This window comes from Bidens hawaiensis, unplaced genomic scaffold, assembly GCF_021521415.1.
Source record: "Bidens hawaiensis isolate Kalapana, Puna unplaced genomic scaffold, B.hawaiensis_p1.1 tig00005770_1, whole genome shotgun sequence".
Taxonomy (NCBI): Eukaryota; Viridiplantae; Streptophyta; class Magnoliopsida; order Asterales; family Asteraceae; genus Bidens; species Bidens hawaiensis.
This window is the reverse complement of record NW_027491378.1, coordinates 1372833-1387640: the sequence shown is the minus strand read 5'-3', so window position 1 is coordinate 1387640 and position 14808 is coordinate 1372833. Positions and strand designations below refer to the sequence as shown.

At 43.8% G+C, this 14808-nt stretch overlaps 1 long non-coding RNA gene across 1 annotated transcript in view; it reads right to left on the bottom strand.

Moving 5' to 3' along the window:
• The window catches only part of LOC143630618 (uncharacterized), a 105567-nt gene extending 91319 nt beyond the window's left edge, over nt 1-14248 (bottom strand). Inside the window, exon 1 of the long non-coding RNA XR_013153206.1 lies at nt 14126-14248. This is a non-coding gene — a long non-coding RNA (uncharacterized LOC143630618). The remainder of the gene's footprint in view (nt 1-14125) is intronic.
• Nucleotides 14249-14808: the final 560 nt, after the last annotated feature.

Genomic DNA, 14808 nt, shown 5'->3' with positions numbered 1-14808 from the left:
AAATTTTGCCAGTATTGCCAAAGTGAGTAGTACACGAGCCGGAGGAAAAACTGAGGATGGGTCGAACCACTGAATCGGATCATAAATTCGGTCAATGAGACTGCCGTACAATATATTATGAACCTAAGAAAGAATCAGATCAATAATAATGCTCTCACGCCACCCCGTGGCCCGTTCGAAATTTTGCCAGTATTGCCAACGGGGGTAGTACACGAGCCGGAGGAAAAAATGAGGATGGGTTGAACCACTGAATCGGATCATAAATTCGGTCTAGGAGACTTCCATACAATATATAACGAACCTAAGAAATAATCGGATCAATAATTATGCTCTCACGCCACCCCGTGGCCCGTTCGAAATTTTGCCAGTATTGCCAAAGTGGGTCGTACACGAGTCGGAGGAAAAAAACTGAGTATGGGTCGAACCACTGAATTGTATCCTAAATTCGGTCTAGGAGACTGCCATACAATATATTATGACCCTATGAAAGAATCGGATCAATTATTATGCCCTCACTACACTCAGTGGCACGTTCGAAATTTTGCCAGTATTGCTAAAGAGGGTTGTACACGAGCCGGAGAAAAAACTGAGAATGCGTCGAACCAATAAATCGGATCATAAATTGGGTTTAGGAGACAGCCATACAATATATTATGACCCTAAGAAAGAATCGGATCAATAATTATGCCCTCACGCCATCCCGTGGCTCGTTCAAAATTTTGCCAGTATTGCCAAAGGGGTAGGACACGAGTCGGAGGAAAAACTAAGGATGGGTCGAACCAATGAATCGGAACATAAATTGGGTCTAGGAGACTGCCATACAATATATTATGACCCTAATAAAGAATCGGATCAATTCTTATGCCCTCACGCCACCCCGTGGCCCGTTCGAAATTTTGCCAGTATTGCTAAAGGGGGTAGTACACGAGCCGGAGTAAAAACTGAGGATGGGTCGAACCACTGAATCTGATCATAAATTCGGTCTAGGAGACTTCCATACAATATATTATGACCCTAAGAAAGAATCGGATCAATTATTATGCCATCACGCCACCCCGTGGCCCGTTCGAAATTTTGCCGGTATTGCCAAAGGGGGTAGTACACAAGTCGGAGGAAAAACTGAGTATGGGTCGAACCAATGAATCAGATCATAAATTGGGTCTAGGAGACTTCCATACAATATATTATGACCCTAAGAAAGAATCGGATCAATTATTATGCCCTCACGCCACCCCGTGGCCCGTTCGAAATTTTGCCAGTATTGCCAAGGGGAGTAGTACACGAGCCGGAGGAAAAACTGAGGATGGGTAGAACCACTGAATCGGATTATCAATTCGGTCTAGGAGACTTCCATACAATATATTATGACCCTATGAAATAATCGGATCAATAATTATGCTCTCACGCCACCCCGTGGCCAGTTCGAAATTTTGCCAGTATTGCCAAAGAGGTAGTACACGAGCCGGAGGAAAAACTGAGAATGCGTCGAACCAATAAATCGGATCATAAATTGGGTCTAGGAGACTGCCATACAATATATTATGACCCAAAGAAAGAATCGGATCAATTATTACGCCCTCACGCCACCCCGTGGCACGTTAGAAATTTTGCCAGTATTGCCAAAGGGAGTACTACACGAGCCGGAGGAAAAACTGAGGATGGGTCGAACCACTGAATCGGATCATAAATTCGGTTTAGGAGACTGTCTTACAATATATTATGACCCTAAGAAAGAATCAGATAAATAATTATGCCCTCACGCCACCCCGTGGCCCGTTCGAAATTTTTCCAGCATTGCTAAAGGGGGTAGTACACGAGCCGGAGGAAAAACTGAGAATGCGTCGTACCACTGAATCGGATCATCAATTCGGTCTAGGAGACTTCCATACAATATATTATGACCCTATGAAATAATCGGATCAATTATTATGCCCTCACGCCACCCCGTGGCCAGTTCGAAATTTTGCCAGTATTGCCAAAGAGGTAGTACACGAGCCGGAGGAAAAACTGAGAATGCGTCGAACCAATAAATCGGATCATAAATTGGGTCTAGGAGACTGCCATACAATATATTATGACCCAAAGAAAGAATCGGATCAATTATTATGCCCTCACGCCACCCCGTGGCCCGTTAGAAATTTTGCCAGTATTGCCAAAGGGAGTAGTACACGAGCCGGAGGAAAAACTGAGGATGGGTCGAACCACTGAATCGGATCACAAATTCGGTCTAGGAGACTGTCTTAGAATATATTATGACCCTAAGAAAGAATCGGATCAATTATTATGCCATCACGCCACCCCGTGGCCCGTTCGAAATTTTGCCGGTATTGCCAAAGGGGGTAGTACACAAGTCGGAGGAAAAACTGAGTATGGGTCGAACCAATGAATCAGATCATAAATTGGGTCTAGGAGACTTCCATACAATATATTATGACCCTAAGAAAGAATCGGATCAATTATTATGCCCTCACGCCACCCCGTGGCCCGTTCGAAATTTTGCCAGTATTGCCAAGGGGAGTAGTACACGAGCCGGAGGAAAAACTGAGGATGGGTAGAACCACTGAATCGGATTATCAATTCGGTCTAGGAGACTTCCATACAATATATTATGACCCTATGAAATAATCGGATCAATAATTATGCTCTCACGCCACCCCGTGGCCAGTTCGAAATTTTGCCAGTATTGCCAAAGAGGTAGTACACGAGCCGGAGGAAAAACTGAGAATGCGTCGAACCAATAAATCGGATCATAAATTGGGTCTAGGAGACTGCCATACAATATATTATGACCCAAAGAAAGAATCGGATCAATTATTATGCCCTCACGCCACCCCGTGGCCCGTTAGAAATTTTGCCAGTATTGCCAAAGGGAGTAGTACACGAGCCGGAGGAAAAACTGAGGATGGGTCGAACCACTGAATCGGATCACAAATTCGGTCTAGGAGACTGTCTTAGAATATATTATGACCCTAAGAAAGAATCAGATAAATAATTATGCCCTCACGCCACCCCGTGGCCCGTTCGAAATTTTGCCAGCATTGCTAAAGGGGGTAGTACACGAGCCGGAGGAAAAACTGAGAATGCGTCGAACCACTGAATCGGATCATAAATTCGGTCTAGGAGACTTCCATACAATATATTATGACCCTAAGAAAGAATCGGATCAATTATTATGCCATCACGCCACCCGTGGCCCGTTCGAAATTTTGCCAGTATTGCCAAAGGAAGTAGTACACGAGCCGGAGGAAAAACTTAGGATGGGTCGAACCACTGAATCGGATCATAAATTCGGTCTAAGAGACTGCCATACAATATATTATAACCCTAAGAAAGAATCGGATCAATTATTATGCCCTCACGCCACCCCGTGGCCCGTTCGAAATTTTGCCATTATTGCTAATGGGGGTAGTACACGAGCCGGAGGAAAAACTGAAAATGCGTCGAACCAATAAATCGGATCATAAATTGGTTCTAGGAGACTGCCATACAATATATTATGACCCTAAGAAAGAATCGGATCAATTATTATGCCCTCACGCCACCCCGTGGCCCGTTCGAAATTTGGCCAGTATTGCCAAAGTGAGTAGTACACGAGCCGGAGGAAAAACTGAGGATGGGTCGAACCACTGAATCGGATCATAAATTCGGTCAATTAGACTGCCGTACAATATATTATGAACCTAAGAAAGAATCAGATCAATAATAATGCTCTCACGCCACCCCGTGGCCCGTTCGAAATTTTGCCAGTATTGCCAACGGGGGTAGTACACGAGCCGGAGGAAAAAATGAGGATGGGTCGAACCACTGAATTGTATCATAAATTCGGTCTAGGAGACTGCCATACAATATATTATGACCCTATGAAAGAATCAGATCAATTATTATGCTCTCACTACACCCAGTGGCACGTTCGAAATTTTGCCAGTATTGCTAAAGGGGGTTGTACACGAGCCGGAGGAAAAACTGAGAATGCGTCGAACCAACAAATCGGATCATAAATTGGGTTTAGGAGACAGCCATACAATATATTATGACCCTAAGAAAGAATCGGATCAATAATTATGCCCTCACGCCACCCCGTGGCTCGTTCAAAATTTTGCCAGTATTGCCAAAGGGGTAGGACACGAGTCGGAGGAAAAACTAAGGATGGGTCGAACCAATGAATCGGATCATAAATTGGGTCTAGGAGACTGCCATACAATATATTATGACCCTAAGAAAGAATCGGATCAATTATTAAGCCCTCACGCCACCCCGTGGCCCGTTCGAAATTTTTCCAGTATTGCTAAAGGGGGTAGTACACGAGCCGGAGTAAAAACTGAGGATGGGTCGAACCACTGAATCTGATCATAAATTCGGTCTAGGAGACTTCCATACAATATATTATGACCCTAAGAAAGAATCGGATCAATTATTATGCCCTCACGCCACCCCGTGGCCCGTTCGAAATTTTGCCAGTATTGCCAAAGGGGTAGTACACGAGCCGGAGGAAAAACTGAAAATGCGTCGAACCAATAAATCGGATCATAAATTGGGTCTAGGAGACTGCCATACAATATATTATGACCCTAAGAAAGAATCGGATCAATTATTAAGCCCTCACGCCACCTCGTAGCCCGATAGAAATTTTGCCAGTATTGCCAAAGGGAGTAGTACACGAGCCGGAGGAAAACCTGAGGATGGGTCTAACCACTGAATCGGAACATAAATTGGGTCTAGGAGACTGCCGTACAATATATTATGACCCTAAGAAAGAATCGGATCAATTATTATGACATCACGCCACCCCGTGGCCCGTTCGAAATTTTGCCAGTATTGCCAAAGAGGGTCGTACACGAGTCGGAGGAAAAAAACTGAGTATGGGTCGAACCAATGAATCAGATCATAAATTGGGTCTAGGAGACTGCCATACAATATATTATGACCCTAAGAAAGAATCGGATTAATTATTATGCCCTCACGCCACCCCGTGGCCCGTTCGAAATTTTGCCAGTATTGCCAAAGTGAGTAGTACACGAGCCGGAGGAAAAACTGTGGATGGGTCGAACCACTGAATCGGATCATAAATTCGGTCTAGGATACTTCCATACAATATATTATGAACTTAAGATATAATCGGATCAATAATTATGCTCTCACGCCACCCCGTGGCCCGTTCGAAATTTTGCCAGTATTGCCAAAGGGGGTCGTACAACAGTCGGAGGAAAAAAACTGAGTATGGGTCGAACCACTGAATTGGATCATAAATTCGGTCTAAGAGACTGCCATACAATATATTATGACCCTAAGAAAGAATCGGATCAATTATTATGCCCTCACTACACCTAGTGACACGTTCGAAATTTTGCCAGTATTGCTAAAGGGAGTAGTACACGAGCCGGAGGAAAAACTGAGAATGCGTCGAACCAATAAATTGGATCATAAATTGGGTCTAGGAGACAGCCATACAATATATAATGACCCTAAGAAAGAATCGGATCAATAATTATGCTCTCACGCCACCCCGTGGCCCGTTCAAAATTTTGCCAGTATTGCCAAAGGGGGTAGGACACGAGTCGGAGGAAAAACTAAGGATGGGTCGAACCAATGAATCGGATCATAAATTGGGTCTAGGAGACTACCATACAATATATTATGACCCTAAGAAAGAATCGGATCAATTATTATGCCCTCACGCCACCCCGTGGCCCGTTCGAAATTTTGCCTGTATTGCCAAAGTGAGTAGTACACGAGCCGGAGTAAAAACTGAGGATGGGTCGAACCACTGAATCGGATCATAAATTCGGTCAATGAGACTGCCATACAATATTTTATGACCCTTAGAAAGATTCAGATCAATAATAATGCCCTCACGCCACACCGTGGCCCGTTCAAAATTTTACCAGTATTGCCAAAGGGGGTAGTACACGAGCCGGAGGAAAAACTGAGGATGGGTAGAACCACTAAATCGGATCATAAATTCGGTCTAGGAGACTTCCAGACAATATATTATGACCCTAAGAAATAATCGGATCAATAATTATGCTCTCACGCCACCCCGTGGCCCGTTCTAAATTTTGCCAGTATTGCCAAAAGGGTAGTACACGAGCCGGAGGAAAAACTGAGAATTCGTCGAACTAATAAATCGGATCATAAATTGGGTCTAGGAGACTGCCATACAATATATTATGACCCTAAGAAAGAATCGGATCAATTATTATGCCCTCACGCCACCCCGTGGCCTGTTCGAAATTTTGTCTGTATTGCCAAATAGTACACGAGCCGGAGGAAAAACTGAGAATACGTCGAACCAATAAATCGGATCATAAATTGGGTCTAGGAGACTGCCATACAATATATTATAACCCTAAGAAAGAATCGAATCAATTATTATGCCCTCACGACACCCCGTGGCCCGTTAGAAATTTTGCTAGTATTGCCAAAGGGGGTAGTACACGAGCCGGAGGAAAAACTGAGGATGGGTCGAACCACTGAATCGGATCATAAATTCGGTCTAGGAGACTGTCCTACAAAATATTATGATCCTAAGAAAGAATCAGATCAATAATTATGCCCTCACGCCACCCCGTGGCCCGTTCGAAATTTTGCCAGTATTGCTAAAGAGGGTAGTACACGAGCCGGAGGAAAAACTGAGAATGCGTCGAACCACTGAATCGGATCATAAATTGGGTCTAGGAGACTGCCCTACAATATATTATGACCCTAAGAAAGAATCGGATCAATTATTATGCCCTCACGCCACCCCTTGGCCCGTTCGAAATTTTGCCAGTATTGCCAAAGTGAGTAGTACACGAGCCGGAGTAAAAACTGAGGATGGGTCGAACCACTGAATCGGATCATAAATTCGGTCAATGAGACTGCCATACAATATTTTATGACCCTTAGAAAGATTCAGATCAATAATAATGCCCTCACGCCACCCCGTGGCCCGTTCAAAATTTTACCAGTATTGCCAAAGGGGTAGTACACGAGCCGGAGGAAAAACTGAGGATGGGTAGAACCACTAAATCGGATCATAAATTCGGTCTAGGAGACTTCCAGACAATATATTATGACCCTAAGAAATAATCGGATCAATAATTATGCTCTCACGCCACCCCGTGGCCCGTTCGAAATTTTGCCAGTATTGCCAAAAGGGTAATACACGAGCCGGAGGAAAAACTGAGAATTCGTCGAACCAGTAAATCGGATCATAAATTGGGTCTAGGAGACTGCCATACAATATATTATGACCCTAAGAAAGAATCGGATCAATTATTATGCCCTCACGCCACCCCGTGGCCCGTTCGAAATTTTGCCAGTATTGCCAAAGTGAGTAGTACACGAGCCGGAGTAAAAACTGAGGATGGGTCGAACCACTGAATCGGATCATAAATTCGGTCAATGAGACTGCCATACAATATTTTATGACCCTTAGAAAGATTCAGATCAATAATAATGCCCTCACGCCACCTCGTGGCCCGTTCAAAATTTTACCAGTATTGCCAAAGGGGTAGTACACGAGCCGGAGGAAAAACTGAGGATGGGTAGAACCACTAAATCGGATCATAAATTCGGTCTAGGAGACTTCCAGACAATATATTATGACCCTAAGAAATAATCGGATCAATAATTATGCTCTCACGCCACCCCGTGGCCCGTTCGAAATTTTGCCAGTATTGCCAAAAGGGTAGTACACGAGCCGGAGGAAAAACTGAGAATTCGTCGAACCAGTAAATCGGATCATAAATTGGGTCTAGGAGACTGCCATACAATATATTATGACCCTAAGAAAGAATCGGATCAATTATTATGCCCTCACGCCACCCCGTGGCCTGTTCGAAATTTTGTCTGTATTGCCAAATAGTACACGAGCCGGAGGAAAAACTGAGAATACGTCGAACCAATAAATCAGATCATAAATTGGGTCTAGGAGACTGCCATACAATATATTATAACCCTAAGAAAGAATCGAATCAATTATTATGCCCTCACGACACCCCGTGGCCCGTTCGAAATTTTGCCAGTATTGCCAAAGGGGGTAGTACACGAGCCGGAGGAAAAACTGAGGATGGGTCGAACCACTGAATCTGATCATAAATTCGGTCTAGGAGACTGTCTTACAATATATTATGATCCTAAGAAAGAATCAGATCAATAATTATGCCCTCACGCCACCCCGTGGCCCGTTCGAAATTTTGCCAGTATTGCTAAAGAGGGTAGTACACGAGCCGGAGGAAAAACTGAGAATGCGTCGAACCACTGAATCGGATCATAAATTGGGTCTAGGAGACTTCCATACAATATATTATGACTCTAAGAAAGAATCGGATCAATTATTATGCCCTCACGCCACCCCGTGGCCTGTTCAAAATTTTGCCGGTATTGCCAAAGGGAGTAGTACACAAGTCGGAGGAAAAACTGAGTATGGTCGAACCAATGAATCAGATCATAAATTGGGTCTAGGAGACTGCCATACAATATATTATGACCCTAAGAAAGAATCGGATCAATTATTATGCCCTCACGCCACCCCGTGGCCCGTTCGAAATTTTGCCAGTATTGCCAAAGTGTGTAGTACACGAGCCGGTGGAAAAACTGAGGATGGGTCGAACCACTGAATCGGATCATAAATTCTGTCTAGGAGACTTCCATACAATATATTATGAACCTAAGAAATAATCGGATCAATAATTATGCTCTCACGCCACCCCGTGGCCCGTTCGAAATTTTGCCAGTATTGCTAAAGGGGGTAGTACACGAGCCGGAGGAAAAACTGAGAATGCGTCGAACCAATAAATCGGATCATAAATTGGTTCTAGGAGACTGCCATACAATATATTATGACCCTATGAAAGAATCGGATCAATTATTATGCCCTCACGCCACCCCATGGCCCGTTCGAAATTTTGCCAGTATTGCCAAAGTGAGTAGTACACGAGCCGGAGGAAAAACTGAGGATGGGTCGAACCAATGAATCGGATCATAAATTGGGTCTAGGAGACTGCCATACAAAATATTATGACCCTATGAAATAATCGGATCAATAATTGTGCTCTCACGCCACCCGGTGGCCAGTTCGAAATTTTGCCAGTATTGCCAAAGTGAGTAGTACACGAGCCGGAGTAAAAACTGAGGATGGGTCGAACCACTGAATCGGATCATAAATTCGGTCAATGAGACTGCCATACAATATTTTATGACCCTTAGAAAGATTCAGATCAATAATAATGCCCTCACGCCACCCCGTGGCCCGTTCAAAATTTTACCAGTATTGCCAAAGGGGGTAGTACACGAGCCGGAGGAAAAACTGAGGATGGGTAGAACCACTAAATCGGATCATAAATTCGGTCTAGGAGACTTCCAGACAATATATTATGACCCTAAGAAATAATCGGATCAATAATTATGCTCTCACGCCACCCCGTGGCCTGTTCGAAATTTTGCCAGTATTGCCAAAAGGGTAGTACACGAGCCGGAGGAAAAACTGAGAATTCGTCGAACCAATAAGTCGGATCAAAAATTGGGTCTAGGAGACTGCCATACAATATATTATGACCCTAAGAAAGAATCGGATCAATTATTATGCCCTCACGCCACCCCGTGGCCTGTTCGAAATTTTGTCTGTATTGCCAAATAGTACACGAGCCGGAGGAAAAACTGAGAATACGTCGAACCAATAAATCGGATCATAAATTTGGTCTAGGAGACTGCCATACAATATATTATAACCCTAAGAAAGAATCGAATCAATTATTATGCCCTCACGACACCCCGTGGCCCGTTCGAAATTTTGCCTGTATTGCCAAAGGGGGTAGTACACGAGCCGGAGGAAAAACTGAGGATGGGTCGAACCACTGAATCGGATCATAAATTCGGTCTAGGAGACTGTCTTACAATATATTATGATCCTAAGAAAGAATCAGATCAATAATTATGCCCTCACGCCACCCCGTGTCCCGTTCGAAATTTTGCCAGTATTGCTAAAGAGGGTAGTACACGAGCCGGAGGAAAAACTGAAAATGCGTCGAACCACTGAATCGGATCATAAATTGGGTCTAGGAGACTTCCATACAATATATTATGACCCTAAGAAAGAATCGGATCAATTATTATGCCCTCACGCCACCCCGTGGCCCGTTCGAAATTTGGCAATATTGCCAAAGGGAGTAGTACACGAGCCGGAGGAAAAACTGAGGATGGGTAGAACCATTGAATCGGATCATCAATTCGGTCTAGGAGACTTCCATACAATATATTATGACCTTATGAAATAATCGGATCAATAATTATGCTCTCACGCCACCCCGTGGCCAGTTCGAAATTTTGCCAGTATTGCCAAAGAGGTAGTACACGAGCCGGAGGAAAAACTGAGAATGCGTCGAACCAATAAATCGGATCATAAATTGCGTCTAGGAGACTGCCATACAATATATTATGACCCAAAGAAAGAATCGGATCAATTATTATGCCCTCACGCCACCCCGTGGCCCGTTAGAAATTTTGCCAGTATTGCCAAAGAGAGTAGTACACGAGCCGGAGGAAAAACTGTGGATGGGTCGAACCACTGAATCGGATCATAAATTCGGTCTAGGATACTGTCTTACAATATATTATGACCCTAAGAAAGAATCAGATAAATAATTATGCCCTCACGCCACCCCGTGGCCCGTTCGAAATTTTGCCAGCATTGCTAAAGGGGGTAGTACACGAGCCGGTGGAAAAACTGAGAATGCGTCGAACCACTGAATCGGATCATAAATTGGGTCTAGGAGACTTCCATACAATATATTATGACCCTAAGAAAGAATCGGATCAATTATTATGCCATCACGCCACCCCGTGGGCCGTTCGAAATTTTGCCGGTATTGCCAAAGGAAGTAGTACACGAGCCGGAGGAAAAACTTAGGATGGGTCGAACCACTGAATCGGATCATAAATTCGGTCTAAGAGACTTCCATACAATATATTATAACCCTAAGAAAGAATCGGATCAATTATTATGCCCTCACGCCACCCCGTGGCCCGTTCTAAATTTTGCCATTATTGCTAAAGGGGGTAGTACACGAGCCGGAGGAAAAACTGAGAATGCCTCGAACCAATAAATCGGATCATAAATTGGTTCTAGGAGACTGCCATACAATATATTATGACCCTAAGAAAGAATCGGATCAATTATTAGCCGGAGGAAAAACTGAGAATGGGTCGAACCACTGAATCGGATCATAAATTCGGTCAATGAGACTGCCGTACAATATATTATGAACCTAAGAAAGAATCAAATCAATAATAATGCTCTCACGCCACCCCGAGGCACGTTCGAAATTTTGCCAGTATTGCCAACGGGGGTAGTACATGAGCCGGAGGAAAAAATGAGGATGGGTAGAACCACGGAATCGGATCATAAATTCGGTCTAGGAGACTTCCATACAATATATAATGAACCTAAGAAATAATCGGATCAATAATTATGCTCTCACGCCACCCCGTGGCCCGTTCGAAATTTCGCCAGTATTGCCAAAGGGGTCGTACACGAGTCGGAGGAAAAAAACTGAGTATGGGTCGAACCACTGAATTGTATCTTAAATTCGGTCTAGGAGACTGCCATACAATATATTATGACCCTATGAAAGAATCGGATCAATTATTATGCCCTCACTACACCCAGTGGCACGTTCGAAATTTTGCCAGTATTGCTAAAGGGGGTTGTACACGAGCCGGAGGAAAAACTGAGAATGCGTCGAACCAATAAATCGGATCATAAATTGGGTCTAGGAGACAGCCATACAATATATTATGACCCTAAGAAAGAATCGGATCAAAAATTATGCTCTCACGCCACCTCGTGGCCCGTTCAAAATTTTGCCAGTATTGCAAAGGGGGTAGGACACGAGTCGGAGGAAAAACTAAGGATGGGTCGAACCAATGAATCGGATCATAAATTGGGTCTAGGAGACTGCCATACAATATATTATGACCCTAAGAAAGAATCGGATCAATTATTATGCCCTCACGCCACCCCGTGGCCCGTTCGAAATTTTGCCAGTATTGCCAAAGTGAGTAGTACACGAGCCGGAGTAAAAACTGAGGATGGGTCGAACCACTGAATCGGATCATAAATTCGGTCAATGAGACTGCCATACAATATTTTATGACCCTTAGAAAGATTCAGATCAATAATAATGCCCTCACGCCACCCCGTGGCCCGTTCAAAATTTTACCAGTATTGCCATTGGGGGTAGTACACGAGCCGGAGGAAAAACTGAGGATGGGTAGAACCACTAAATCGGATCATAAATTCGGTCTAGGAGACCTCCAGACAATATATTATGACCCTAAGAAATAATCGGATCAATAATTATGCTCTCACGCCAACCCGTAGCCCGTTCGAAATTTTGCCAGTATTGCCAAAAGGGTAGTCACGAGCCGGAGGAAAAACTGAGAATTCGTCGAACCAATAAATCGGATCATAAATTGGGTCTAGGAGACTGCCATACAATATATTATGACCCTAAGAAAGAATCGGATCAATTATTATGCCCTCACGCCACCCCGTGGCCTGTTCGAAATTTTGTCTGTATTGCCAAATAGTACACGAGTCGGAGGAAAAACTGAGAATACGTCGAACCAATAAATCGGATCATAAATTGGGTCTAGGAGACTGCCATACAATATATTATAACCCTAAGAAAGAATCGAATCAATTATTATGCCCTCACGACACCCCGTGGCCCGTTCGAAATTTTGCCAGTATTGCCAAAGGGGGTAGTACACGAGCCGGAGGAAAAACTGAGGATGGGTCGAACCACTGAATCGGATCATAAATTCGGTCTAGGAGAATGTCTTACAATATATTATGATCCTAAGAAAGAATCAGATCAATAATTATGCCCTCACGCCACCCCGTGGACCGTTCGAAATTTTGCCAGTATTGCTAAAGAGGGTAGTACACGAGCCGGAGGAAAAACTGAGAATGCGTCGAACCACTGAATCGGATCATAAATTGGGTCTAGGAGACTTCCATACAATATATTATGACCCTAAGAAAGAATCGGATCAATTATTATGCCCTCACGCCACCCCGTGGCCCGTTCGAAATTTTGCCCGTATTGCCAAAGGGAGTAGTACACGAGCCGGAGGAAAAACTGAGGATGGGTAGAACCACTGAATCGGATCATCAATTCGGTCTATTAGACTTCCATACAATATATTATGACCCTATGAAATAATCGGATCAATAATTATGCTCTCACGCCACCCCGTGGCCAGTTCGAAATTTTGCCCGTATTGCCAAAGAGGTAGTACACGAGCCGGAAGAAAAACTGAGAATGCGTCGAACCAATAAATCGGATCATAATATGGGTCTAGGAGACTGCCATATAATATATTATGACCCAAAGAAAGAATCGGATCAATTATTATGCCCTCACGCCACTCCGTGGCCCGTTAGAAATTTTGCCAGTATTGCCTAAGGAAGTAGTACACGAGCCGGAGGAAAAACTGAGGATGGGTCGAACCACTGAATCGGATCATAAATTCTGTCTAGGAGACTGTCTTACAATATATTATGACCCTAAGAAAGAATCAGATAAATAACTATGACCTCACGCCACCCCGTGGCCCGTTCGAAATTTTGCCAGCATTGCTAAAGGGGGTAGTACACGAGCCGGAGGAAAAACTGAGAATGCGTCGAACCACTGAATCGGATCATAAATTGGGTCTAGGAGACTTCCATACAATATATTATGACCCTAAGAAAAATCGGATCAATTATTATGCCATCACGCCACCCCGTGGCCCGTTCGAAATTTTGCCAGTATTGCCAAAGGAAATAGTACACGAGCCGGAGGAAAAACTTAGGATGGGTCGAACCACTGAATCAGATCATAAATTCGGTCTAGGAGACTGTCTTACAATATATTATGATCCTAAGAAAGAATCAGATCAATAATTATGCCCTCACGCCACCCCGTGGCCCGTTCGAAATTTTGCCAGTATTGCTAAAGAGGGTAGTACACGAGCCGGAGGAAAAACTGAGAATGCGTCGAACCACTGAATCGGATCATAAATTGGGTCTAGGAGACTTCCATACAATATATTATGACCCTTAGAAAGAATCGGATCAATTATTATGCCCTCACGCCACCCCGTGGCCCGTTCGAAATTTTGCCAGTATTGCCAAAGGGAGTAGTACACGAGCCGGAGGAAAAACTGAGGATGGTTAGAACCACTGAATCGGATCATCAATTCGGTCTAGGAGACTTCCATACAATATATTATGACCCTATGAAATAATCGGATCAATAATTATGCTCTCACGCCACCCCGTGGCCAGTTCGAAATTTTGCCAGTATTGCCAAAGAGGTAGTACACGAGCCGGAGGAAAAACTGAGAATGCGTCGAACCAATAAATCGGATCATAAATTGGGTCTAGGAGACTGCCGTACAATATATTATGACCCAAAGAAAGAATCGGATCAATTATTTTGCCCTCACGCCACTCCGTGGCCCGTTAGAAATTTTGCCAGTATTGCCAAAGGGAGTAGTACACGAGCCGGAGGAAAAACTGTGGATGGGTCGAACCACTGAATCGGATCATAAATTCGGTCTAGGAGAATGTCTTACAATATATTATGACCCTAAGAAAGAATCAGATAAATAACTATGCCTTCACGCCACCCCGTGGCCCGTTCGAAATTTTGCCAGCATTGCTAAAGGGGGTAGTACACGAGCCGGACGAAAAACTGAGAATGCGTCGAACCACTGAATCGGATCATAAATTGGGTCTAGGAGACTTCCATACAATATATTATGACCCTAAGAAAGAAT